A 27,528-nucleotide genomic window follows, 5' to 3' on the forward strand; every position below is an offset into this window, starting at 1 on the left:
GCATGAGTTTACTAGAATAAAGCCAGATCTACCGGCTTTGCCGATGCTTGCTTTATTGCTGATAACACGCACAATGTCACACTCCTCTCTCTCTCTCACACACACAGCTATGTACAACACCGTCGAACACACAACGCTCTACACGCAAACATGAGATCTGTGGTGGTGGTGGCGGCAGAGTTAGCAGTCGGGATGTGGGGGGGAGGGGGGGCGTAAGTTAATGGTGATAATGGGAGCAGGTGTAGTGGTAGTGTTGTAGAAATAGTGATGGTGGCACAGGTGAGTTAACCACAGAGAGAGTAAGTGTTCACTATTACCCCCTTCATTGGGACACACACTGACACTAAGTGTAAAGGCAGAGTCAGTCGAGCACGGACTGAAAGGAAACACCAGCAGATCTAGCCTTAGCCCCTTGATATATATCGCCTTAAAAAAACTGTCGTCTAGCGATTTTCATTTCCAATTTGTGTTTTGTATCATTAGAGAAGTAATTTAGCTTGGGTAGACATTCATAATCTGGGCCATTTTTTTCTGGACGACGTTCTTAAAAATGGCGGATGCGTTGCAGTGATGTGATATTTCATTGAACCACGAGACCTATATACTTCACTTTGGTGTCAAAACATAGGTAAGTAAGTAGCCTTCCGGAAACAGAAAACAACTCCTCATACTTACTCTTCCGGCATTTTCCAAAATGGAGGCTCTATAATGATGTTGGTAATTTATTCTAATATTGTATTTGTTTCAGGTTTTCCATTGATTCAAATTCATAAACATGAGTGAAGCAGGTGGTGTCAGAGGATCTTTACCTCCTGACAGAGTGCTGCTAACTACAAAATCTGAGGGCTCCTTCAACAAAGAAAAACGTGTCATATGCCAAACTAATCTGAAAGAAAAGCTAACCAACTGCGGCTGGACAGAAGACAGTTTGAGATGCCGCAGAAATACGGCATGACGAAGTTCACAAGAGATTGAAACTAATGAGTGAAGAGGAGCGAATAGTTTATCATTGTGACAACAAGTGCTACAAGTCGTACATAATGGAAAAAAGGCTGGAAAAAAATTGTCATAAAATAGCAGAAACCAGTGAATGACAAGAATTCAAGTCTTCTGAGAAAGCAAGGACAACCAAACCCAATGCCCATCCACTTAGAAGATCGATGGCTACCCCTCGTCCACCTTCAACAACTGATAAGAAAGCAGAGGATCTTCAATGTGTTATGCGTATTTTGGCTAGAACAAGAGCCAAAGGGATTGACGAAAGAGCCAAAGGGATTGATGAAAGAGCCAAAGGGACTGACGAAAGAGCCAAAGGGATAGATGAAAGAACAAAGTACAGCGTATGTGATTCTCAAAGGGAAAACATTTTTTTATCTGCAGCTAATTTCTTCCAAGATTAAGTTTTCAGCCGAGTAGCTGATCTAAACAGTGGCGTGAATGTATTTGCAGCAGATTTGTATGCCTACCTGAACTGCATACATTTGAAAATATGAATGTAAAATGAGCTCTCATCAGCCACATAAGCACCAGCCTTCAGTTAAGTTTGCACTCTTTGAAAAAGCACATTAAATGTATTGTTCCATAATAATGGAATTAAGATTTTTCAGGTGAGAATGTACATCAGACTTTGTTTTTGTCAGTCTAACAAAAAGGATGAACCACTGACTGTGTTCTCAGCTGATTTCACTCCTGAAGTTCTTGCTGTCTAAATAAGATCAAAGGATGCAGTAAAATCAGCAGGAACCATTTTAAGAAATGTCCTGAAAGATTTCGCTTTTGGACTTAATGACAAATTTAATGATGCCCCAGAGCTCTGCAAATCACGGGAGTCAACAAGAATGCCTGATGCTGTCTTAACATTTTTATATCATTGTTTAATATCAGCAAAGCAAAACTGTTACAAACTAAAGTTCTTGGAAAAGAAGCCTACAACATTGATGATGGCTTTGAAGATATAAGTGAAGAAGTGGAAGACAGTCCGTGAACAGACAGACTTGTGCTGTGCAAGTGTAATGAACAAATGTACTGTCTTTTCCAACTCATGTTTTATGACTTACATCACTGCAAAAAGAAAACTCTGCTACACAGGATGACTCCCCACGCAATGTATGACAAGTGCAAAAGTAGACAGCTAATCACTTCAATGAATGGGACTGGTGTATCAACAAGTGATAATGACATAGTACAGAGCAAGAACCTGTTGGCAGTTTTTGCTGTAAAATCTTGTGAATCCGACAACACACTACCTCCAAGTCACTTTACCAGAGAAGGATTCACAATTGCTGCTCTTGGTAATGTGGATTTTGGAAACAGCTCTTCTTTGTCTGGAAAACTCAGCAGACACAATACTGCCATGGTGCTTTTTCAAGACTGTACCAATGAAGTAGCTGCTCGAAAACAAGCTGTGCCAACTGCAGGCATAAACAAACAAAAATGCAAACTTATAACCCAACTGCCTTGCCAACGTATGCAAAATCACTACAATCCATCAACACGTCCCAGTCTACCAGAAAGTTTCAAAGTGGATGAGGACATGGATCTCCTTTTACCCGATGCTGCAGTCCGCAAAGCTGATTTAACTGAATTGATCATATTGTTTATTCAGTTTGGACTGAAAGATGAAGAAAAGTCAGTTCCTCCGTGGGCTGGAATTCATGCTCTAATCTCCCAGAATACCACCCCAATGAAGAAGATTGGGTTTTTACCAGTAATAGCATCTCCAGTCACAAACTTTCCAATAGCATACACAATTCCAAAATGTGCGTGCTCAGCTTGAAGACCAGCTATCCTGCCAATTTTCTGCGATGAAGGTGTTTTCGGTATTGTAGCTGAAATTTTTATGAGCAATCCTGTAGAATTTGACGATCTTTATCCAATGATGGGCATTTTCCACATGACAGATGTTGTGGTGAGGCGTGCAGGACGTTATCTCAGTGGATGTGGCATAGACAATGAGACAATGCACCTATTGAGGCTGAAATCTTTGGAAGCAAAACAAGCCAGTCAGTATTGAGCAGAACTCATTATTATATGTTCATTACAAGGTATGCTCATCATATCTGAGGCTACAGAAAAATTACGTTTGAATGCTTTATGGAACAAGAGTGACAAATTATGTTTTGCATACCTTATCTCAGAAGTGAACAAGGCACAGGATGCACTTCATTCAAAAAACATGATGCAGAGGCAGTGGAAAATCAGAAAACCAAGTTCGTAGAGTTTGTCAAAGAATGTGAAGAAAAGTCAGACTTTGGCAAGAACTGGGGAAATGTTTTACACAGTAACGCTAATGAAAAATTTGGTACATGCTGGTTGGGAAGGGGATTGAGAGCTGCATGTGAAGAATGTGCACTTACTGATTACTGTGTTTCACAAATTCGATTGCATAAGCTACCTGAGATATGGCTCCTAGTATTTGGAAACAGTGAATAAGCTAGAGGTGGAAAAACCATACATCTACACAAAATTCTTCCACAGACAGAGAGAGAAGATTCAATGCTGTCGCTCCACATATAGAAACTGGAGCAGATGATCGAGAGATAACAGAAAAGCTCTAAGGGAATTATTGGTCAGACACGTAAAAGTGAATATGTTTCATATGTGAATGGCAGCTAGTTTACCATGAAGTCCTTTCTATTTGCAATGTTTTCAGAGAGATGACAAATTCAAAATTAATGGACCATCCTGAAACTGTTACTAACCACAAACTTGTGCGAAAAAGAGGAACATTTTAATAAACATGTTGACAGCCTTTTTAATTTCATGCAGCTGCATAAAAACTCCTTTGAAATGACTGAGCCTGTGCGACTACACAACTTTGTGACCAAACAATATGTGGATAAGCATATAAAAACACAGCTACTAGAGGTCCTGGAACATGGATCGAAACGATACACAGAACTGAAGCCGGAGTGATTTGTATTGAAAGAGAAAAAGCTATTTGACAATCACAAAAGCTAAACTTCCGTGCTTTAATTGCCATCGTAAGAGTTTTGTCAAACCAGCCACTACAGAACAGGTTACAAAAACACTACTTTACAAGCACAGAGAGAGATGGATGTAGCAAAAAAAAAGGCTGAATTTATCAAGGACATTCTGTTGCATGATGATCTTCCAACAAACGCAACCAAACAAGTGAAGCACAAACTCGTACAAGAGCTCGAAATTTTTTTTTCACCTCAAGAATTTCAATTCGAAAATATGTCCTCAGTGAAAACTGTTGTTGTGGACTATAAGTCACAATTGCGAAAGATCAAGATTTCATCCATGCAAAAATAGGGAGAGGTAATTCAGACTGTTCTACAGATATCAAAGTCAGTGTGCACCTTGCAAGAACTGCACATTGTCTTTGACAGTTATCTTGAACTATCTGTCAAGGAAATTAAGAAAATCAGACAAATGTCTATAAGTGGAACAACTGATTTTGCCTGCATCAAGAATTCAACACCAATACCTGTGCAACCCGATAAATTCTGGTCATCAACATCAAACAAGATAAACTTGGAGATGTTAATTCACTAAAACACTGCTGATGCTTCAGTGAACACTGAATTTCCAATTATTGCAAGTGGAATGATTGTCAATGAGGAGATGGTGCCTGCAGAGATATATTCAAAAGGTACGGGCCATATTATTCAAGAACTTAACAGCAAATTGGAGGAAGCTGACCTTCATGTTGTGCCACATGTTGAGTGGGATGTTCAAAATGGTTCCAATCGACTCATTGTACTGTCATATGACACAGATGTTATTATTGTTCTACTTAGATTTGTTGAAAAGTTCATAAGTCAAAAATTCTAAGAGTTATGGATACGTTATGGAACAGGCAAGAAAAGACACTTGATCCCCCTTCATAATCTGTACAAGAAACTTGACCCAGAGATACCCACTGTTCTTATTAAGGCACATATTCCTACGGGTGATGACACTATGAGCAAAATTGGAACAAAGCTTGGAGCTTTAACTGCTGAACCGGTCATGTTTCTAAAAGGATTTCCTGAGACAGAAGAAGAATGTGACTTTAAAGACATAGAAAGATACCTTATGACTGTGTGCAAATTAGTTCTGACTGTCACACATTTGACCATCTTCAGTACAGTGAGTTCACAAGATCAGTCCAGCTTAGTGAGCTCCACTGACATCATATTCTAAGCATGGACACATTAAAAGAGCGTTCTAGATGTGTAAATGTTTTTGGATTATGCATATGCAGAGAAAGATTGTGTGCATTTGGTTGGGAAGATATTGATGGGGTGCTAAAACCTACAAAATTTCTAAAAGCCTCTACCCACAGAACTTACATGTACTTGCAAAAACGATGCTACAAAAAAAGGTCCCTGTCGATATGCTCTTCGCAAATGTTGAACACTGAAAATGCACCATGACTGATTGCCCAAACAAATACATAAAGTGAACTATGAAAATGTGTCTAAAACAGCATGTAGTATGTTATTCAGTCTGGGACAGCTAAACTCAAGCCTTCAGAAAAATGACATTTTGTTTAGAACTTTCAGCAAAGTTCTCAGCTTGCTCTGTGCAGCATAGTAATTTTTTAGCAAATAATTAAACAGCAAAGCTTTTCACATGGTGTGGTATAACATCATGTTAAAGATGGACAACAGAGTCTATTTATGCCTGTTTTATTTAAAGCACAATTTTTGAGGTTATCAACATTAGACTTCTGCAAGCTAGTGTTCGCCAGCTCATTCACAGTCTTGATGGCTGAGGAGCACTGCATTGTGAGTGAGAGGGTCCTGGTCATTTTCTGAATATCTCAAGTACTTTAAAATTGAACCTCGAGAATATTTCTAACCTCTTGCTTATATCTTAAGACTTCTCAGTTGTCATTTAACTTCATTTCTGTAGGGCAGGAACACTTATATAATGAAGAGGAGATGAGACCAATCCCATGGGATGCGTGGACTTGTGTTGAGTTTGCTTTGAGTGTATCCTCAGATCAGATCTCAAGATCAAGGGTGGGCGCTTAGTACCCTTGTGTGCAATTATTACAGCTCAGTCCTAGACAACTTACAATGGAAACAGGACTATGTTGTCTGATTTTGATACTATTCGTTCTTTTATCGTCTTTATCAGTTGATCAACAAATAGCAGGTTGTTTACAGGAAAATAATAGATTATGTGTAATGTGTTTGTTTTTAATCAAGGAATTTCAGTTTGACCGGCAGATGCTTAAAGCAGTACTGATCATTTTTTCTGGTAGTTTGCATTGAAATGAATGCCACACTTATATGTTGTATGCAAGATAGGCAAATTATTGGGTATTACTAGGCAACAGCGGTTCAGTTACATTTTGGGATGTGTCAAACGGCCATGCTTCCTTGATGAATAATAGATGCCGGTGCAAGGAGGTGATCAGGTTTGATAGTTCTCTATATTTCATTTGGTTCAAAATTAGGTTGGAAAGATTGGCTGTTCTCCAAGTTAGTTTGGACTGTTTTTTTTTAGGAATGTTTGAGACACCTGTGGGCACGAGCAATAAAGTGTCCGAGTGGTCTTGGCAGAGAAAGTCTTGAATATCGGCATCACAAACAGGAGATTACGTGTTCCTCTGTCCCTTGCTACATCAGGGTCTCGTATCACTATTTGTCTGCAGTTTGGTTTTAAGTGAAGGGGGTGGAAGCCTGGTTTTCACCTTGAGGGAGTAAAGTTTGCGGGATAATGTGCAGAAGTTTGAGAATAGGATATCCAATTCAGGAGGACTTCAGGGTTGTGGAGGAAGGGGTTTAAGTTCCTTAGTGTTGGAAAGCTCTTAGGGTCCTGAGAATCTTTAGTGGAAAAATCATTTATATTGAGAGATTGGATGGAGAGAGAACTGGGATGGAGCTGCTTAACCGGTGTTTGCATTAACAGGGGCGGAGTAGTTAACATCGGTAGGCATCTCCTATGTGTGTTCAGTATCAACTTCAGAATGGGTGCGAGGATCTTCTGTAGTGGAAGGGTGACAGGCAGGATAAGCAGGTTAAGGGTGCAGTACCAGAGGCAACGGGGCTATTTATTCTCACTGCTTCTAACCTGTGTCGTGGTAGTGCTAGTTGTGCAAGCGTTTGTCAGGTGTTATCCAGCCATTTATGTGAGGGAGGGCCTCAGGATTGGAGGAGATAGTGAGCGGTCAGGTGGACACATCTGAGAAGTGTAGGAAGGATTGTCCGTGCACTTGTTATCATCATTCATCTTAGGTGAGAGGTTGAAGGATTTCAGAATTGGGAAATGCACATATACATGTTTTAGGTGCACAGCTGAAGCTTGGACCAGGATTTTTCCCTTGTTACAGATTGAGACGGTGACACAAACCCCTAGTCCAGCTGTCGCACGGTGTCCCGAAGGATGGATGGCCTGCAAGATCTCAAGGAAGAGCTCTCCTGCAGTCCAGTGATGGATGGTGGACAGATATTTCCCAACTTGTCAAGCCCTGCTGCCCTCCTGGAAGATTGCTCGAAAGAAGTGAAAAGAAGAGAGCAAAACAGGGGCTGCAAGATAGGATTACTAAAGATGAATGCAGCTGCAAGTAAAGGTCTTTTCCTTGGCTCAGGGCAGAGTTTTCTACCCCGCCCTCACCGTGCTGAATGCTGTCCTGGTGACATTCTGTACAGTCAATTAATTACCAAAGCGGATCAGGCACTGAAAGGAATCCTAAAATCTGGCTTTCATTCACTGGATCCGGTAATCATGTCTGGAAGGCGTGCCAGCGCGTGGCCCTAAGAAAGAAAGGCAGGCCTGGTGCACTGAAGCATGTGGCAGGAGCCGCTGCTAAGCTGGGAGAGGATTAGTCGGTAGCAAGCAATGGAGCCAAGAACGTGGAGCAAGCGGGGAGGGACGACAGTGAGTCTGCACTACTGGAGGCAGCACCTGGAGTGAGAGGACCTTGGGCCTTGAAAAGAAAGGAAGCCTGAGTGCACTGAAGCCTGGGGCAGGAACCACAGCAAAGGATGGAACCATGCTTCCTGGGAGAGGGACAGTGAGACTGCACTCCTGAAGATTGCACTACTAGTGAGCGAACAGTGGTCCACCAGCCCCTGTAAAGGTAAGGCAGCCAGAGTTCACTGAAGCCTGGGGCAGGAACCACAGCAAAGGATGGAACCATGCTTCCTGGGAGAGGGACAGTGAGACTGCACTCCTGAAGATGCACTACTAGTGAATGAACAGTGGAAGCCAGCCAATGGCCCTTTAATAGAAAGGGATGCTGAGTGCGCTGAAGCAAGGGCAGGAACCACAGCAAAGGATGGAACCATGCTTCATGGGAGAGGGGGCAGTAAGTATGTACCATAGATGGCCCTTTAATAGAAAGTGAGGCTGAGTGCATTGAAGCATGTTGCAGGAACCACAGCAAAGGATGGAACCATGCTCCCTGGGAGAGGGGGCAGTGAGACTGCACTCCTGAAGATTGCACTACTAGTGAGTGAACAGTGGTCCACCAGCCCCTGGCCCTGTAAAGGTAAGGCAGCCTGAGTGCATTGAAGCATGGGGCAGGAACCACAGCAAAGATGACAACAGAGCTTAGGCAGCAGCCTACGACGGAACCATGCTTCCCGAGAGAGGGAGAGGGGTAAAGTGGACTGAATTCTAAAGCCAGCAAAAGAGAAAAGGCAAATATCTGGGGGGCACTTGTTCCCTAAATCATATAATAATATAAAATATTTCAACTTAAAATAAATCTAATTATATTAGAATTAATTGTTTAATTATTATAACACTGTAAATAATTTACATTCTATATAACATCACATTAACCTTAAATATAATTAATCACATTCAATATTTAAAGATATGAAGATATAACACTTAATTTACACCTCAATGAACCCCAAAAACCCCATACTAGCCCTATACACCACTCATCCCTGGACCCTAAAAAGTCCCTACTACCCCTATACACAACCTAACTGTGAGCCCCAAAACTCTTCACTATCCATATTATTGACACATTCCTAACACCTGAAAACACCTTGGTGCTCCTTTTCACTACCCATCTGCAAATCCTAAAAACACTACTACGGCATGATAGATTTAATACAATTAAAAACCCATATTTTGAGGGGAAAAAATGTAATAATTATTTACATTAAGTTAAAATAAATGAATTTTTGCTCAACTGCTCGTTAAGTTAAAGTTATTTTTGCTCACTTAGTGAAATATTTTAATGTATTGAAAAAAAAAAACGTAATTTATTAATATTTACAATCTATTACTAAATTGTAAATTAATTTTCCTTAGAAATTACTCACATAAAATTTCAATTTGTTCTATTATTTTTGTAAGTACCCTAACGGTTAAAATGTATGCGTGTCTCATATATATATATATATATATATATATATATATATATATATATATATATATATATATATACACACACACACACACACACACACATATATATACACACACAGAGAAAAAAACAGGTGCTGAAATGTTAGAAAAGTAAAATTTACAAACCTAAAACCACTGAAATTCTCCAGTTTCTTTTTTTTTTTTTTTTTTACTATGCACTGGTTATTACCTGACATATTACATAAGTGACATGTTAAAATCATTGATGACATTAATTATGACTTCTCAAATGACATCACTGATAACATCAGCCAGCGGATGGGACCGTTGAAGTTATTCAGTAATGCACACGTAGACTACATTTTCCATAATCTTTGTAGTATGAATGGGCATAACGTTTTGCAACATGCAGAATATGAAGCGTTGAGAGTGAGTCGAAGGCTGGACAGCGGTTCGACGTTGTCCCTGTGATGGTGGACAATGATCGTTAATGACTTATTTGTCCCTGGAGTTTTCAGAAACACTAACACATGTTGCATTTTCTCTTTTTTTTGTGTTGTGTGAAAAGAGATGTCTTGAGTCTGTTCCAGGCCTCCATGTAGTTGGCTCCTTCACATGATTAAATCAGCTGTCAAAAATGTCAGAGCTTCATTGAGAGGAGATTGAGTTAGTCTAGTTATAGCTCAGTTCAACTGGTCTTCACCTTCGCTGGTTGGTGTCCCTGATCATTATCCAGAGTTGTGTGATCCTCCACTTGATCCATGGTTCTCTTTATCGGGAATAAGGAATGACGCTGAGTGAGATCCTCCTTACCCAGACGTAAGGGTCTGTGAACTTTAGTCAGCTCTGAATGCATCTAGGCCTGCAGGTGCTTGTGCTGAGTGTTTGTGGACATTACACAGAATCGAGTGAGTTTTGCCATTGTCAAGAGTGTTCCGTTTCACTGGTCTTATCTCAAGCAGAGTTTTTTAACCTGTGGCCCGGGGATCCCTAGGATTCTGCGACACCTATTAAGAGGTCCGCGACTGCTTAGAAAATTAAATGTTATTTACAAATCAATTAAGCGAATGTATAAATAAAGAAGGGCACTGTAAAAGTTAAAGTTTTAAAATGTTCTGTAAATGTGAAGACATGTGAAATTGGATGCTAAGAATAAGTTGGTATCCTCGGATTGATTCGTGGGAGCAGCGCGGGTGCATCAAGTGGAATACAGTATGGACGATGGGTGGACTCAGTTGAATTTAGAAAAGTTCAATCTTACCATTAATCTTAAAATTCAGTTCTTTTTAATATTGGTTTGTGAATTAAATAAAGTAGTTCATCTTTTCTGTATTTGTTCGATTAATGCTCCTTTCTGTACTTTAGTGTATTCTTTTGCGGTTCAGATCATCTAAATTTCTTAGACCAGCGTCCCCGGCTTCCAGCAATGACTCGGGGAGGGGGATCCCCAGATTCAAATAATGATTCAGTGGGAGTCCCCAGATTTCAGTAATGATTAAGTAGGGGGTCCATATAAGTCAAAAGGTTAAGAAGCACTGATCTAGAGCTCAGCGAGTCTGCACTTTCCCCAGAGTAGGACAACCCAGGTGTTATCAAAAGATGGATGAGACCGAGATATAGAAAGGTGTGTGCCCCTTATCTACCCCAAATTAGACACAAAACGGAGATGGCCTGGGATGTACTAAAAACTGAGCCAGTCTGTAATGTCTCCATTAAACAAGTCAATTTGGGCGCAGAATCCAAGTATTCATGCAAAGACTTCGGATCCTTTGAGATTCGGCAGCAGAGGGGGGCTGCTCCCAAACTACAACTGTGACATCGGGGTCCAGCACCCAAACTACACATCACCTCCAGGACACCCACGGGAACTAACACATGCCAGCTCTTTCTTCTACGAGGCTTAAAAATGACACAATGACATTAAAGTGGCAAGAAGCAGAAAGCACATTTTAGCGTTCAGCAGCACTGAATACAACCATTTCTCACCCATCCTGCATACAGGTACACACCCAGGTTAAGAGTGCTTAGTTTTCCCTTTTGAGATTTGGCGCTATAAATATTTTATAATGATTTAAACAAAAAATGAACTTCTGCTACGTACACTAGCCAACTCTGTTGCAACATGGCCTTGTGTGTGTACATAAAAGGATCAGAAGGCCAGACACAAACAGTGAATCACCTGGTACGTTTTAAGTGCACCCTGCAAAATTATACTCCAGTGACCGTCAGTGACACCATCTCTCCTGTTTTTGAAAGACACTATAGTAACAGTTTCTTCAAGGGAAAGATGTGTACCATTTACAATATTTGAGGCTGCTGCATTGGCAGGGCTGAGCTCCACTTTATGAGTGAATGACTCATGCTTAGGAAAATGTTTGAACAGTGAATACACAACTTTCACATTACAAGATGTGATAAAAGTGTGACACATTTTATGATGTTTTAATACAAATCCTGTACCAATAAAAGTACCGTGCTGAATTCTCTAATGCTTCTTTCTCGTTGAGCTGACAAAGCTGGAACTGAAACTTGTAAACTTGACAACATCAGGCATCTCTAAATTCCAGCTGGTGTTATTCCTACATCTGCACAGCTCTAGGACGCTCAGGTGAAGAAAGATTTCTTGCTGACGGTCTCCATAGTTCAAACGCCCTCACTTTTTGGCAACATTTCATAATGAACAAGTTACTTACCTTCGGTAATGCTCTTTCTGGTAGAAGCTCTATCTAGCCACAGAGTCCTCCTCTTCTGAATACTCCTCAGGTGTTATACTGGATCTGGACATTTTTCAGCAGTACCTCTGTGTGCTCGAAGGTGGCGCCCTGTGGCTCCGCACTGAAGCCATTCCGCTCTGGAATTTACATGTGGGGCCCTATATCGGCACCGCTCTCCCACGTGCTGATGTCATTTGCTTTCGAGACTGTCCACACCATCAGATGCAGAGTCCCAAAAGCAAACTGGTGCAGTGTGCAGATTCCTAGGCCTGGGATCTTCTTAAAGGGTATAATCTAATCACAGAACGGGGAGGATGGGAGGGTTGGGGAGGAATCTGCGGATGGAGTATCTACCAAAAGAGCATTACCAAAAGTAAGTAAAAATGTTTTCTGCTTGAGACTTCTAGCAGCAGATTCCTCAACCTCTGAATAGATACCAAAGCAATACCTATTCACGGGTGGAGCTGTGAATTCACTTAAACCAGAAAGTCCTGCAGGACCCAGACAGAACATTTTCATTGAGGGAAGCCTGGCTGCCAAGATGACATCAACCACTTTCCGAAGAAAGTGGTCAGCTGTTGCCACTCAATCTCCAAACATGACTGTGGAGAGTGCAAATATCCAGGTGCAGAGCTCTGCCCTGTTGCTGCAACAGCAGATTCTCCTGGAGGGACAGCCTGATCAGAAGACATATGCTCAGTTGTTCTGGATACCATACTCTCCATGCCCAATCCCGAGCCACTAGAATGACTTGGGCCTGGTTTTTCCTGATTTTCTTGAGTACTCAGAGCAGGAGTGGTATCAGTGGAAAGGCATAGAGGAGTCCAGAGTTCAAACTGAGGAGGAACACCTCTCAAAGCGAAGGATGTCTTGACAGCTCCAAAGTGCAGAAGTGTTGACCTTATGTGTTCGCAGAAGAGATCTTGCATTACCTCCAACAGTAACTACGACTCGTGATTTGCCAGGCTTCGATGGCTGAGCTCGTCTGCTATGGTATTCAATGACCTGCCATGTAGTTCCCACCAGGAAAATTCCTTGGTGTTCCAGTCATTGCCAGAGGCGCAAGTCCTCCTAGCATGGGATCGGTGACCCCATCACTCCCTGTTTGTTGAGGTACCACATGGCTGTGGTATTGTCCGTGATCACCTACATCAGCCTTGCCTTGATAGATGGCATGAAGGTTTTCAACGCAGAGCGGATGGCCCTCAGCTCCAAAAGGCTGATATGGAGCCAGAACTCCGCTGGAGATCAGAGGCCTCTGATCTCCATCTAACCCAGATGGCTGCCACACCCTACAAGTAATACATCTGTCACCACTCTCAGCTGTGGGTGTGCAGGGAGAGGGGTCTGGTAGAAACTCAATCACAGTCCAGCAGCAATCTTTTGCATTCTCCTCCAAAATCTGAACATGATCAGAGAAGTCCCTTTTATGTTGGGCCCACTGGGACTTCAGATCCCAGTGCAGAGCCTGCATAAATCACCTGCTGTGCTTTACCAACAGGATGCCATTAGTTCCAGCAGCCTCAGAATCGACCTCACTGAAATACGTGATGGAGGCTGAAAGATCAGGATCATACCCTTAAGGTCCTGGACGCTCTTTCCCGGGGGGAAAGCATGAAACCCAACTGTGACCAGAGTGGCTCTGATGAAATGGAGTGTCTGAGGAGGAGTTAGGTGTGACTTCAGCATGTTGATGGTGAACCCCACAGATAACAGGAGGTTTGCTGTAGTCTGGAGATGGTTAACAACTGCCTGGGGCAAGCCCGCCTTTAACAGCCAGTTATCAACTTAAGCACCCTGCCCTCCGAATGTGTGCTACCATGGCCAGCATCATTTTTGTGAACATTCGAGGGGTACTGGTGAGACCAAAGTGGAGCACTGTGAACTGGAAATGCTCCCATCCCACCACGAACCGCAGGTAGCGCCACTGGACTGGCAGGAAAGGCGAAAAATAGGTGCCCTGCAGGTCCAATGCGTCTCCAGGATCAAGGACAGATGCGACCTAAGCCAGGGTGAGCATTCTTTATTTCTCCTTCTGGAGGAAGTGGTTAAGAAGGCGCATACGTTCTTGTGCACCAGAGAGTAGCAGGAACAACAACTATGTACTATGCCTGGCATCAGAACCCTCTTGTTAGCTCCTTTGGCCAAAAGGGCTTGAACGTCCTGCTGCAAAATGTAGAGATTGTCCTATGTCAGTCGCTGAGGGGTCAGTGGAAGCTGTGAGAAAGGGTAAGGAGTATCCCCTGCGACCTATCCGTCTGATGTGATCGCTTACCAACCTAATAAGAATCTGTCTGCCTCCCACCCGGTCTCTCTCGCTCTCCCGCAAGGGCCCGCTAAAGAGGTTTGTTTGGAAGGTGGGGCTGTAGGATGGGTGGTAGGCATACCACAACTGGGTTCTCATTGAGGGCTGGACCGGTTGGAGGTAAGAGACACCTCAGCTAAAACTGCCAAAGGAGCAATGGAATGGTTGCAGTAGGTGAGGTGGGGTGGAAAGGCCCAAAGAGCCAGCGGTAGCCCTGCTTTGCTTAACACACTTGAGATCAGAAAGAGATTACTTCCTGAACAGGCAAGTCGCATCAAAAGGCATGTTCGTCATGGAGGATATGACATCGCTCGAGAACCCAGTCAATTGCAACCACACATTGCACAAATGGCAACACTGATGCCAATGTCCTGCCTGATGTACTTGGTGGTATCCAAGCGACAATGAATGGTGAACTTGGCACCATCACCACCATCTTGAATTGCCTGAGAGATGACAGGACGAAGGTCTTTAGGCAGACCAGGGAGGACTTGTGCCTCCAAATACCAAAGCGTGTGTGATTAGCGCCCTAACAAACAACTGGCATAAACAGATCAGAAGGCCAAGCGGATGGAAGAAAATACATTTTTGCTAAATGTTTCCACTTGTTTAAACTTCTATCAGGGGGAGTGGTGGAAAATGTGTTGGGATTAGAGTGGCTGGCGAAAACCTGCACCACAAGGTTTTCTTGTGAAGGAGGCTGTGAAAGTAAAGCTGGGTCACCAGGATCAGTGCAATAGCACCTGGCAATTCGTTAAATGGTGGTGGAGGGGGGTTACTTTCAGAACAAGGTTTGGCCCAACTCCTTAATAAGGTATCGGTCAGTGCCTCGAATGGAAGACGGGGCTCAGAAGATGTTTGCCTCGGTTGGAGGACTTCTGGACCCCAAGCTGTAGAACTGGAGGGAAAGTACTTTGACCGCCCTACATATCACTAAGCTGCAGGAAGCAGATTCCTTGGTGGATTGTCCAGGGTTAAAAAAAAGACTTGTCTCCAGGGAGGTACTGAGGCCACTAGCCTTCTATAAGTCCTCGTTCTCTCATCCCGACAGGGCTGACCGAACTCATCACCAGGGTCAGAGGATTATCTCACTAAGTCCCAAAAAGGGAATGCAGAAAGTGTTGTTCACTGTGTGCTAATTCAAGTGGGGGAAACAGCCCTCTGGCAAATTTGGGTGTGCTGTCAGTCGAGCTTGGAGCACCATCGACTATGCTTCGAAGAGAACAATTGGGACCAAATCCTCAGGCTGCTAAGTCGACGTGCTAGGGACCGGCTGGGGTGATGCCTCTGGAAGCAGAACTGGAACAAGAGCTGGAGGCAAGACAGGCTCAGAGGGGCCCAGCTGGCACTGTGGGTGAACGCACCAGTGGTGTATCTCAGGTGGAAGGTCTCAAGGCTCTTTGGGGCAGAAAAGCTTATCTGAAGATTGAAGCATGATGAAGACTGACCTCTAGAGCGGCTCCAGCATCCCCATCAATTCCAGGACTGAGACCGAGATCAAATCTTGGACGCAGAGCTTGCGGACGTCTGCACACAGGAGTGGCGCTTTATATTAACATCTCATGTCCTTTCTGGAACCGAACTGCTTCACTGAGTAGCAGCACAGCGCCACCTTCCGGCATGGAGAGGTACTGCTGAAAAGTTTACGGATCTAGTCTGAAGCCTGGGGAGTACTTATATATTTTTACTGATTTCTTTTATCTTTTACATTCCCTACTCAGTCAACTACACAAGTGTACCTACTCACCAATACCCAAACAATCATCTGCCTGGGAAATAAATACCATTGGGGGGGGTGGGGGCGGAGGCAATTATCAAAAGCCCCTTCAAGCCCATTCCTAAATCTACAATGCAAATGTCACAGAAACAAGCTACTTTGCTAGCCATTACATCAAGCAGGGCAGGAGAATGATGCAACTGCCACTCAGAGAGGACCTGAATGACCTATTACCTTCGGGTTCCACACTCCCCAGCAGGTGAAAATGATGTGTATTGTGCTGTTCTGGGTGAGCTAAGCAAGGGAGCAGGACTCAGCCTGTTACCTCCACTGGCAGTGGGAAAAGGTTCTGCCAATACCACAGCTGCATACAGCTTGTGATGCTGCAGCCACCTCTGACTTCAGCCGAGATTAACCGGTGTCACTTCCCCAAATTCTGGAACATTGAAAAGGTGTAGATACACGGCTGCCTCATCAGTCTTGCCCATGAACATGTATGATAATGGCCTGAGTGATTGGGGTGGAGGTGTACCAGTGGTCAATGTTGTGAGCGTGATATGTGGGAAGAAACACAGACGAGGATGTACTTTTCGGAATTTACTTGAGCCAGTGACAAGTTTGCAAAGTTTTATGCCAAAATGCCCCTCCAGACAATCCAATATTGGTTTGTGATAGACTTGGTCCTTTTTGCAGGGGCATCCCCAAACCTTGTGCCTTCTTCCTCCTGTTTTCTGAACCAGTTTTTTCTGGCATTTAAGACTCTGCACACTTTACTACTCCAAAGTGCTTGGCTTGTGCTCTCTTCCTTATACATGGCAGAATAGACTTAGAACCATATTTAATTTACTGTAAGTCCCTAGTAAAGTGGTATTATCTGTGCCCAGGGCCTGTAAATTAAATGCTACTAGTGGGCGTGCAGCACTGAATGTGCAGCCACTTAGGTAGCCCTTTAATGTCTCAGGCCTACCACTGCAGATTTGTGTGCAGTGGTAAACTGTCATTTTGAACTAGCAAGATAAACCTTTTGCCAGGCCCTTAGCCCCCTTTCATAATACATTTAGCTCACCCCTAAGGTAGGCCCCATACAGCCCACAGGGCAGGGTGCAGTGTATTTAAAAAGTTGGATCTATACTCTTACGTTTTCCATGTCCTGGTAGTAAAATAAAAACTCCTAAATTCGTTTTTCACTACTGTGAGGTCTACTTTTCCCATAGGAAAACATTGGGGTATCTTATTACATTTATTAAGTGATATCTTTCAATAGGAAGCAGGTAGAGAGGTGGGGTTTGGTGCCTAAAAAATATAATTAAAAGCACTCTTTAAAGTAAAGTTGGATTTTTAGTCACAATTCTGAAAATGTAACTTTTAGAAAGTTACAATTTTCTTGTCATAACGATTCCTGTCAGGGCAGCCTGACCCTGGGTCACATAACTAGGTGCAGCTGCAGCTGGTCTTTGTGAATTGCTCCAAGACAGAAGACAAAGGGAAGATAGGTATTTGCAGAAATAGCAACTCGGATTTTAAGGGGGGGGGGAGGGCTGTCACCTACCACACTTGCACATGACAAAGGCTCCGACTGAGCATTATCACAAAGGGTTTGCTACGGTCTTTTGTAGTCCACAACATGCGGCGGCCAGGAAAGAAAGAAAGGGGATGCCTGACACCTCAGAGGGGTGGGAACCTCTAGAAGCTCCCTTTACCTCAAAGCAGGTACCAGGTATAAATATTGGACCTCACACCTCAACTTTTCAGTACCCTACTGGAAATGTGGATCCTGCCAGGAAGGACTACTATTCTACTGGACTGCTGCCCTGCTGTGCTGACCTGCTGCCCGCTTGTCTGGGTGAGAATGACTAGTCCTCCACTTCTAAACCCAGGACCCAAGAGTGACTCTAAAGGCTAGTTGGCCCCAGGGACACAAGCTCCCAACAACCTTAAACACAGCACCTGGGCTCTGCCATTTGTGAGTGGTGCCATTCCAGTCCTGGACCCTTAGAAGTGGGCCTGAATGTGCTCTGCCAGACTATCTGTGGATGAAAATTAGTTACTTACCTGTAACTGCAGTTCTCCACTATTGGTATCTTTCATAGATTCACATGCTTGAATCATCTCCGTCGTCGAGGTGGGAGCCTCACGGTAAACTTAAATACATAAAGCAGTAAGTCAGTAAAAGTAAAACCAGTAGGCCCCAGTAGGCCTCATAGGGTATTTTACAGTCTATCCACTTTGTTTTGTGAAAAGACCCAAACTTCTGTATCAACCAATCAGGATTCAGCCCCTCCCAAACACTCCCAACAGAGGCTGAATTCCCTCAGATTTCTTGTAGGAGTGTGAAGTTTAATATCTGTATAATAGGGGAGCCTCTGAGGGGAGGAGGGTGGGTCGCATGTGAATCTATGAAAGATACCAATACTGGAGAACTGCAGTTACAGGTAAGTAACTAATTTTCTTCTCCAGTATTGGATCTTTCATAGATGCTTGAATCAGAATAACTAGCAGTAATGTTTTCTTAATTAGTCAATTACATTGACTGTGATTTTATCGTAATTTTATAAGTGATGTGAGTCACATTAGTTCAGCTTTGTACATCCACTTATATATATATATATATATAGATATATAAAAAACCATAGATATCTCAATAGAAGAGCAAAAGAAAAGCTGCGTGGCAGAAAGTTTTGACACAATCTGTTTTGTTATTGTTTTGAGGTCTAGGACCTGTTAACACAATATAACAAAGCGAATAATCTGAAGCACATCATTAGAGTAAAACACACTGTGATATAAAATTAGATATTAACTAGACTAAGAACCGATATCGAACATACCTTGAGTGTGGTAGTGGGATGTGTAAGAGGCTCACCTTAACGAAATAGATGCCTCAGCACTGCCTGTCCCACTGCTGTATCGATGTGGTTATTTTCCTCGAGACAGTAATGCCTCGTAAATGTATGTTGGCTGGACCATGTTGCTGCTCTACAGATGCTATGTAGTGGTACACCTGCAAAGAGTGCAGCCGAAGTGGCTACCGATCTTGTAGAGTGGGCTCTCACCTTGGTGTGGAGCGGTTTTCCTGCTTTTGAATGGCAGAATTGAATTGCCAGGCCAATCCATCTTGCTATAGTCTGTTTGGACACCGCGTGCACCTTTCTTGTTCCGCCAAATGCTATAAATAATTGATCAGACTGGCGGATGGCCTGAGTTTTCTGTAGATAAAATTTTAAACATCTTTTAATATCAAGGGAATGTAATGTCTTTTCGGCTACTGTTTGCGGATTTGGAAAGAAGGTTTTTAGGATGACTGGTTCATTCAAGTGAAACGTTGAGGGAACTTTCAGGATGAATTTAGGATTTGTTCGCAGGATCAGACCTGAGTTTGTGAATTGGATGAAAGGCTGTTTGACAGTGAAAGCCTGAATGTCGCTGACTCTTTTGGCTGAAGTAAGTGCTAGCAGTAACGCTGTCTTCCATGAAATGAATTTTAGATCAGCTTTGTGGATCGGCTCAAAAGGAGCTTTCATGAGCTGCATCAACTCAACATTCAGGGACCATAATGGCGGAGGTTTTCTAACTGGCAGGAAGACCCGAAAAAGGCCCTTCATGAATTGCTTGACAGTTCTTGTGGAACACAATGAGACTCTGTGTGGTGATCTGCGGTATCTGGAGATTGCGGCCAGATGTACTTCCATATCTCCTGCTCCTGGCAAAATCAGGACTTGCATATTCCTCCATTCGGGTACCTGTTCTGGAGGAGAGGACAAAGGATGTATATCTTCTGCTGCACACCATATACAAAAAGTTTCCATTTACGTTTATAGGTTTTGTTGGTAGTGTCAGCCCTAGCTTTTGCCAAGATGTCTCCACACTCCGGGGAAACGTTGAGATTCAAGTATTCATTGTATTCAGGAGCCAAGCCGACAAATGAAGAGACAACGGATCTGGGTGTCTGACTTGTCCCTGGTGCATCGTTAAAAAAGTCGGACTCTCTCCGAGTCGTAGATGTGGCCGTTCGGAGAGCATGAGGAGCTCCGTGTACCAGACTTGTCTGGGCCATCTGGGAGCTATGACCAGAAGGCAACACCCCTCTGACTTCAGTTTGTTGATGACTCTCGGGATGAGCGTGATCGGAGGAAAAGCGTAGGCATAGACTCCGGACCATCTCATCGAAAACGCATTCCCCCACGAATCTTTTTGGGGAAGCCAACTTGCGTAGAACTGGCATTTCTTGTTCTCGAGAGTGGCAAATAGGTCTAGGTTCAGTTTGCCCCATAATAGAAAAAGGCTGTTGAGTTTTTTGGTCTAGCTCCCACTCGTGATAAGGAATCACTGTCCTGCTCAGGGTGTCTGCTAGAACATTGGTTTGTCCTGGCACATGCTCCGCTTTGAGTGAAATATTGTGCTTGATGGCCCATGTCCAGATTTGCTGTGCTAGCTGCGAGAGTTGTAGGGATCTCGTGCCTCCTTGCTTGTTTAGATAAAACATGCTGGTTGTGTTGTCTGTCCTGATTAATACGCTTGAATTTTGTATCTTTGGCAAGAAAGCTTTTAGAGCTAAGAGTATTGCCTTGAGATCTAGGTAATTGATGTGGAGCTGATCCTCTTTCGCATTCCAGGTTCCGCTGATTTGCAGGTCCTGGCAGTGTGCACCCCATCCTTCGAGAGGCATCCGTTGTTACTATGTAACCCGATGCTTGAAGAAGGAATGACAGTCCGTTTGACAAATTGGTTAGAGTCGCCCACCACCTCATGGTGTTCTTCATTACAGGCGTTATGCAAATCTTGTCTTCGAAGGAACCGTTGATCTGGGTCCACTGTATGTCCAATTGCTGTTGCAGGGGTCGCATATGGAGCCTGCAATCTGGGACTAGCGGAATGCATGATGATATCATCCTGAGCAATGATTTGTAGATGCGGACTGAAACAAACTTTTTTCTGGAAAGCCTGTCTGCCAAGGAGGTTAACTTTTGTTTCCTCTCATGAGATGGGTATGCTTTGTTGCGGACTGTGTCTAGTATTGCTCCCAAGAAACTTAATACCTGTTTGGGGTGGAGCTGAGATTTCTGGTAGTTGACTACAAACCCCAGGCTGTGTAACAATTGAAGGCAATAGGAGATATGACTTGTTACTTGCGACTTTGAGGGTGCCTTTATAAGCCAGTCGTCCAGGTAAGGGAAGACCTGGATACCTGACTGGCGGAGATGTGCTGCCACCGGAGCCAACATTTTTGTGAAGATTCTGGGGGCTGATTTGAGACCGAATGGGAGAACCCGGAATTGGAGGTGCATACTTCCCACTCTGAACCTTAGGAATTTGCGATGGTTGCGATATATGGGATATGAAAATATGCATCCTGGAGGTCTAGGGATGCCATCAGATCTCCAGCATTTAACAGACGCAGGATATCTTGCAGTGTTACCATCCTGAACGACTGTTTCATTAGAAACTTGTTTAGTGCTCTCAAGTCCAGGATAGGGCGCCAGTCTCCTGACGTTTCTTTACAAGGAAAAAACGGGAGTAGAATTCTCTGTTCTTTTGAGATAAGGGGACTGGTTCTATCGCTCCTTTTCTCAGCATCACTCTTACTTCCTTGAGGAGTTGGTTCATCCTCGGAGGCGGTGGGCCTGATGGAGGAACAATTGGTGGTGTTTGTGTGAATTCCAGAGTATGACCTCTGGCCACTACATCGAGTACCCATCTGTCCGATGTTATAGCCTTCCATTGTGGGAAATAGGAAGTGATGCGACCTCCGACCCTCGATGTAGGTGGGTGGGGAAGCGTTGAGATGACCGGCAGGTCATTGTTTTCTGCTCGTATCTCTTCCTCGGGCAGCTCCTCTTCCTCTAGCTGGATGTTTGTAAGCTGCGGCCGGTGGTGATCTATAATGCTGCTGCTGCTGGTGGTACTGATGTCGTGATCCTGTGGAGGAAGACTGATATTGGGATCTGTATTGTTGGTATCCGCCTCGAAAGGAGTAATTTCCTCTACCCCTTGCACCACGAAAAGGTTGTTTTTTATATTGCAGGGTACCTAGGGATTTTGCCGTATCGGTATCCGTTTTGATAGCCTGCAACATGTCGTCGACATGTTTACCAAACAAACTTTCTCCATCAAAAGGCATGTCGAGAACACGACTCTGGACTTCCGGTCTGAATGAAGTAGCCTTAAGCCATCCTTGCCTGCGCAGGACTGCTGCGCCAGCTAATTGTCTGAAGCCAGTGAGAGAAATGTCTATTGCGCTGTCTATAAACTCCGCGGAGACCCTTTCTCCCTCCTGCAAGACCTTTTTTGCTTCCACCTTGACGTCTTCTGGCAGTAGATCTAAAAAGGCAGACATGTCTGCCCACATCTGGCGATCGTACCTTCCCAGGATGGCGAGGTAGTTAGCCGCCTTAACTGTGACCGCTGCAACAGGGGAAAATTTCTTGCCAATATTGTCTAATCTCCCCCCTTCCTTGTCTGGGGGAGACGCTATAGGTGCGGAGGGGTTTTTGGAACGTCGCTGAGCCGCCTGTGATATAACAGAATCAGGTTTTGGCTGTGAGACTAAACAGGCCGGAGAATCATCTGGGGCCTTGTACTTTTTCTCCAGTCTTGGCATTTGTGAAGGCACTGTTTGCTGGATTTTTTTATTGCCTTCAAACCCTCCTGCCATAAGAAATCTACAATGGGTATCGATCTCTTTGATGGCTCTTTGAAGTCGTACAAAAAACTTTCGGTTTCATGAGAAACAATTCCGAGGCCAAAACGTTTTGCCGCTCTCTCTATTAAATTATGGAAACCTCCTATGTCCTCCGGAGGAGAATCTACCGGACCTGCTGACGGTGGAGATGGTGTAGGGACGAGATAATCATCCCATTCACTAGCCGCCGAATCTCTTAGCTCACCCTCTTCCCTTTCGTCGTCTGACGAGGGGTGAGCTTCCTGAGTTTGGCTAGTTACCGGTATGCTAGCCTGTGGTGTTTCCGAAAGATTAGTAGCCTGAGTTTGCCGAGGTGTCTGGTAGCTCTCAGGTCTAGGTGGCGTGGACTGAGTTGATGGTGGAAACCTTTTATAGTAGTCATTCAACATATATTGTAGATCTGCTACTAGTGTGCTAGGCATGGTGAGGAGCGATGGTTGTTCTGCCTGTGGATAGGATGTTGAGGCATAACTAGGCTGGTAATTCTGATCCTCCTCATCATCAAACTCTTGGCATTTGACATTGAGTTGGGACGGGCTACTAGCTGCCCCAAACATTCCGTCGTTTTGAGAGTATGCATCATCGTCATCATCATCTAAAAGATGCTGTGGTGGGTATGGCAACACTTTACTTGGTGAGGTATGCATTGGCAGAATATTAGACTCCTTGTCCCCCATGTTAATAAGAGAAAGGGGTAAGAACCTGGTGGAGTCGTCCTGATGATATGAGGAATGGTGCGGCGAAGTATCCAGGTAGGTGGATGGCTTATACACTGTTAGTGCTGTGGACGATATGATCGACGACGGTTCCCTCGTCGACGGTTGCCTCGTCGACGGATGTCTCGTCGACGGTTCCGTCATTGACGGCGTCTTCACTGACGGGTCCTTCGTCGATTGTCCCTTCGTCGACGGGCCCTTTACAGACGACTGTTGTTTCGTCGACGTATCTTTTGTAGGTGCCGTCGTCGGCAGTGCCTTTTTAAACCTCACTGAGAGGTGCTTCATAGATGGGAGTGCCCTGGTCGATTGGTGAACCCAGGAGGCCTCCGCCGTCGACGATGTGGTTGCCGACGAAGCTTTCTTAAAAAATGTTGCTGTAATTATCGTCGTCGACGATAACGGCGACGACGTCATAATCATCGGCGAGACCGGTGTTGTGAACGTCGACGACACTGTAGTAGATGTTACCGTCGTCGACGGGGTGGTCGTCGACGGTTGTTTTTCCGCTGAAGAGACTTTTTCTGGCTCTTTTTGCGGTGACAGAGACAGGGATGCCTTTTTTGAGGTGCTTTTTCGATGCAAAGGCGTAGTAGGTTCTGAATGAACCTTTTTTGGCAAATGTTTCAATGTCTCTGAGCGGGAAACAACATTTTTTGCCTCAGTAGAGACTTGTTTTGTCTTCTTGGGCACCTTCATTGATGGTCCATCAGACACTCTACTTCTCTCACCTGTTCTTTTCTGAGGGCGAGAAGCCTGTGATGACGCTTCACTGTCGTCTGAGGAAGGATGTTCTATGGCTTTCTGTTTTTGCAGCCATAAGAGAAGTCTACCCTCATGGTCCTTGAGGGTTTTTTGACTAAAGGCGCGACAGATTTTGCAGTCTCTCAACTTGTGGTCTGGATGGAGGCAGTAGATACACTTCTTGTGGGGGTCATCAACATGCAGTCTCTTCTTCCCACAATTGTCACAGTCTCTGAACAGACCCTTCTTTGTCTTTTCAGACATGGTAAAGCTGTGGAGCTAGTTTCCTGAGAGAAAACAATCTTCAGTCAGAAATAAGGAAAAAACTGAGCAGAGCTCAGGGAGACTCCCTTCACACGACGTGCGGTAGAAAATCTGAGGGAATTCAGCCTCTTTTGGGAGTGTTTGGGAGGGGCTGAATCCTGATTGGTTGATACAGAAGTTAGGGTCTTTTCACAAAACAAAGTGGATAGACTGTAAAATACCCTATGAGGCCTACTGGGGCCTACTGGTTTTACTTTTACTGACTTACTGCTTTATGTATTTAAGTTTACCATGAGGCTCCCACCTCGACGACGGGGATGATTCAAGCATGTGAATCTATGAAAGATCCAATACTGGAGAAACAGCAGACACATCTCCTCCGCAGTGCAGCACATCTACCGCATAACCAACATATCTCCCGTAGAACCGGCACATCATCTCTGCTGCTCAATGCATTGCCTTCAAAAGGGACAAGTCACCTCTGCTGTGCAGACTTCCCCATAGCAAGGACTTTACATCGCCCAAAAGAACCACTGCTGAGCAACGGATCTCCACGTAAGGATATCGCCTCACTTTACACAGCCCATCTGAACTGGCCCATCTCAATGCAAGGACATTGCAACGCACTGCACAGTTCCCTTGGAACTGCTGCTGCGCCGGGACCTTGCTTGCTTTTGCTGAGTGGCAAATCCTCAATACAGGACTGCGTACCACTTTGCAACAAGAATTAAGGCACTGTGAGTCTCTGGAGCTGGCCCAAGCTCTATCGTGGATGGCCTGGACTTGTGACTCTGTCCCTTTCTAAAACGACCAGATGACCACAGTTGGCACTTGGTGCTTTTTGGTGATATTTTCACTGAAATCTTTAAGACTGCATATCTCCTGCTCTACTGGTTGGATTTGTGTTGTTCTGGTCTTGATTTATTTATTACATTTTACTCTATATTTCTAAATGTGTGTGGGTTTGTTCTTGTGCTATCTTTTCACTTCATTACTGTTTGAAGTGCTGCATAAATGTGTTACAAATTTACACCAGACTGTGCTGTGCCGAGCTACCCAGCATTAAGCACAGGTTAATTTGGGGTTTGCTTGTGACTTCACCCTGACAAAGATTGTGGCTGCAGCTTGAGTAGAGTTTTGCATTCCCCTCAATCAGTAACCCAATTTCTTACGGTTTGCTTTCACTGTTCACCTGTTGTCTGTCACTTGGCACATGCCCAGACAGGGCAGAGGGAGAGTTGCATGCCCTTTCTCAGTTGAAGACTGAAGAACTGAGTGGAAGACAAGAGAGAATAAACAGGAAGACTGGCACAGTTGCCCGGTTTAGTCTGGATGTAAGAATCAAGGATGCTCAGGACACCTTTTATCCCCACACTCTCAAACAACTAATCTCAAGTTGCACAAGTGCAGCAAAGTCCAAGGTGGCTGCACAGAGGCAATAAAAACTCATGAAGTTTAAGCCCTCTGGTTTCACCCCTCTTTAGCGGTTTCTCTCCGCGAACCAGCTTTCTAGAGTTCTGAAGGGTAGAACTTGTCTCAAACTTCATAAGTAGCTACTGCAAAGGAAATCCGTTGACTCGATTAGAGTTCAGTACTTGACTGTGGGACTGGAACTTTAAAAGGGGGTGGCTAGGTGTTAAAGGGAGAGGAAAGTAGAGGTTACATAAAGAATAGCAGGGGCCGCTAAAAGGGCACTGCTAGTTCTTAAAAGGTGAGGAGAACAAAGGTTACACAAAGGATAGCCTAGATCCTAAAAAGGTATTGATAGTTCTTAGAAGGAGAGAGGTGCGGAGGTTACATTAAGGTTAGCAAGGGCCCTAAAAGGGCACTGTTAATTCTTAAAGGAGAAGGGATGTGGAGGTTACATAATGGGCAGCAAGGACACAAAAAGGGTACTGTTAGTTCCTAAAGGAAGAGGGGTGATGAGGTTACAACGTGGATAGTAAGGAAGTGCTGTAGTCCATGGTTTCGCCTATGTGTAACCTCCCCTTCAGACCTCATCTACTCCCCCGTCCTCCCTGAAAGACATGTACATATGTACGTCTTCTGAATGCAAATCCTCTCAGACAGCCCACTGCACCGTCCGACAACCATTAGCCAAAAGCTCTGAATGGCTCAAGGTTTCTGTACAGCTCCCACTCTAGCTGACCATTATTTCTGGTCAACTTTGCCACAAGCATCCTGCTGACATCAGGCATGTGTGTAATATGCTAATTCCCAAACCTAGGCTTCAACCTCAGTGCTTTCTGCCCATCAACTCTAGGATACCGTGATATTATCCAGCTTCTAAGCTTGGGTGCTACCTGGCTACCTCAGACTATTGTTGTCCACTTCTGATGCTGAAAGAGACCTGCCCATCCTAGAACATTTGTGCTATTTGTGCACTACTCAGCCTGTGTGCCACTTTCTCACCCCTAAGCACTACCCGCAGACCACAGGGTATGTGGTCTGTGTGCCCCTTACTCACCCCTTTGACTCCTCACCATATGTGCCACCAGCTCACCTCTGAGCCGCTCTGTCATCTGCCCACCCCTGAGCCTCTGTGCCACCTGCCCACCCCATGCACTATGCGCCACCTGCTGACCCTTGAGCCTGTGTACCATCAGCCAATCCTCTAGGCTGTGTGCTACCTGTTTTCCACAGAGCTTCTCACCCAGCTGACCAATCCTGAGCCTGTGTGCCATTTGCCCATCCCAGAGGCTATGTGCTACCAGATTACCTCCAAGCCTGAGTGTCAACTACCCTGTGTGCTACCTCCCACACCCCAGAGCCTGTGTGCTACCTCCCACACCCCAGAGCCTGTGTGCTACCTCCCACACCCCAGAGCCTGTGTGCTACCTCCCACACCCCAGAGCCTGTGTGCTACCTCCCACACCCCAGAGCCTGTGTGCTACCTCCCACACCCCAGAGCCTGTGTGCTACCTCCCACACCCCTGAGCCTGTGTGCTACCTCCCACACCCCTGAGCCTGTGTGCTACCTCCCACACCCCTGAGCCTGTGTGCTACCTCCCACACCCCTGAGCTTGTGTGCTACCTCCCACACCCCTGAGCTTGTGTGCTACCTCCCACACCCCTGAGCTTGTGTGCGACCTCCCACACCC

The 27,528-nt window shown here is 44.6% G+C and overlaps 1 protein-coding gene across 3 annotated transcripts in view; it reads right to left on the reverse strand.

Moving 5' to 3' along the window:
- Positions 1-27,528, reverse strand: part of LOC138261608 (dual specificity testis-specific protein kinase 1-like) — a 377,555-nt gene that overhangs the window by 15,612 nt on the left and 334,415 nt on the right. The window lies entirely within an intron of this gene.

This window comes from Pleurodeles waltl, chromosome 1_1, assembly GCF_031143425.1.
Source record: "Pleurodeles waltl isolate 20211129_DDA chromosome 1_1, aPleWal1.hap1.20221129, whole genome shotgun sequence".
Classification (NCBI taxonomy): domain Eukaryota; kingdom Metazoa; phylum Chordata; class Amphibia; order Caudata; family Salamandridae; genus Pleurodeles; species Pleurodeles waltl.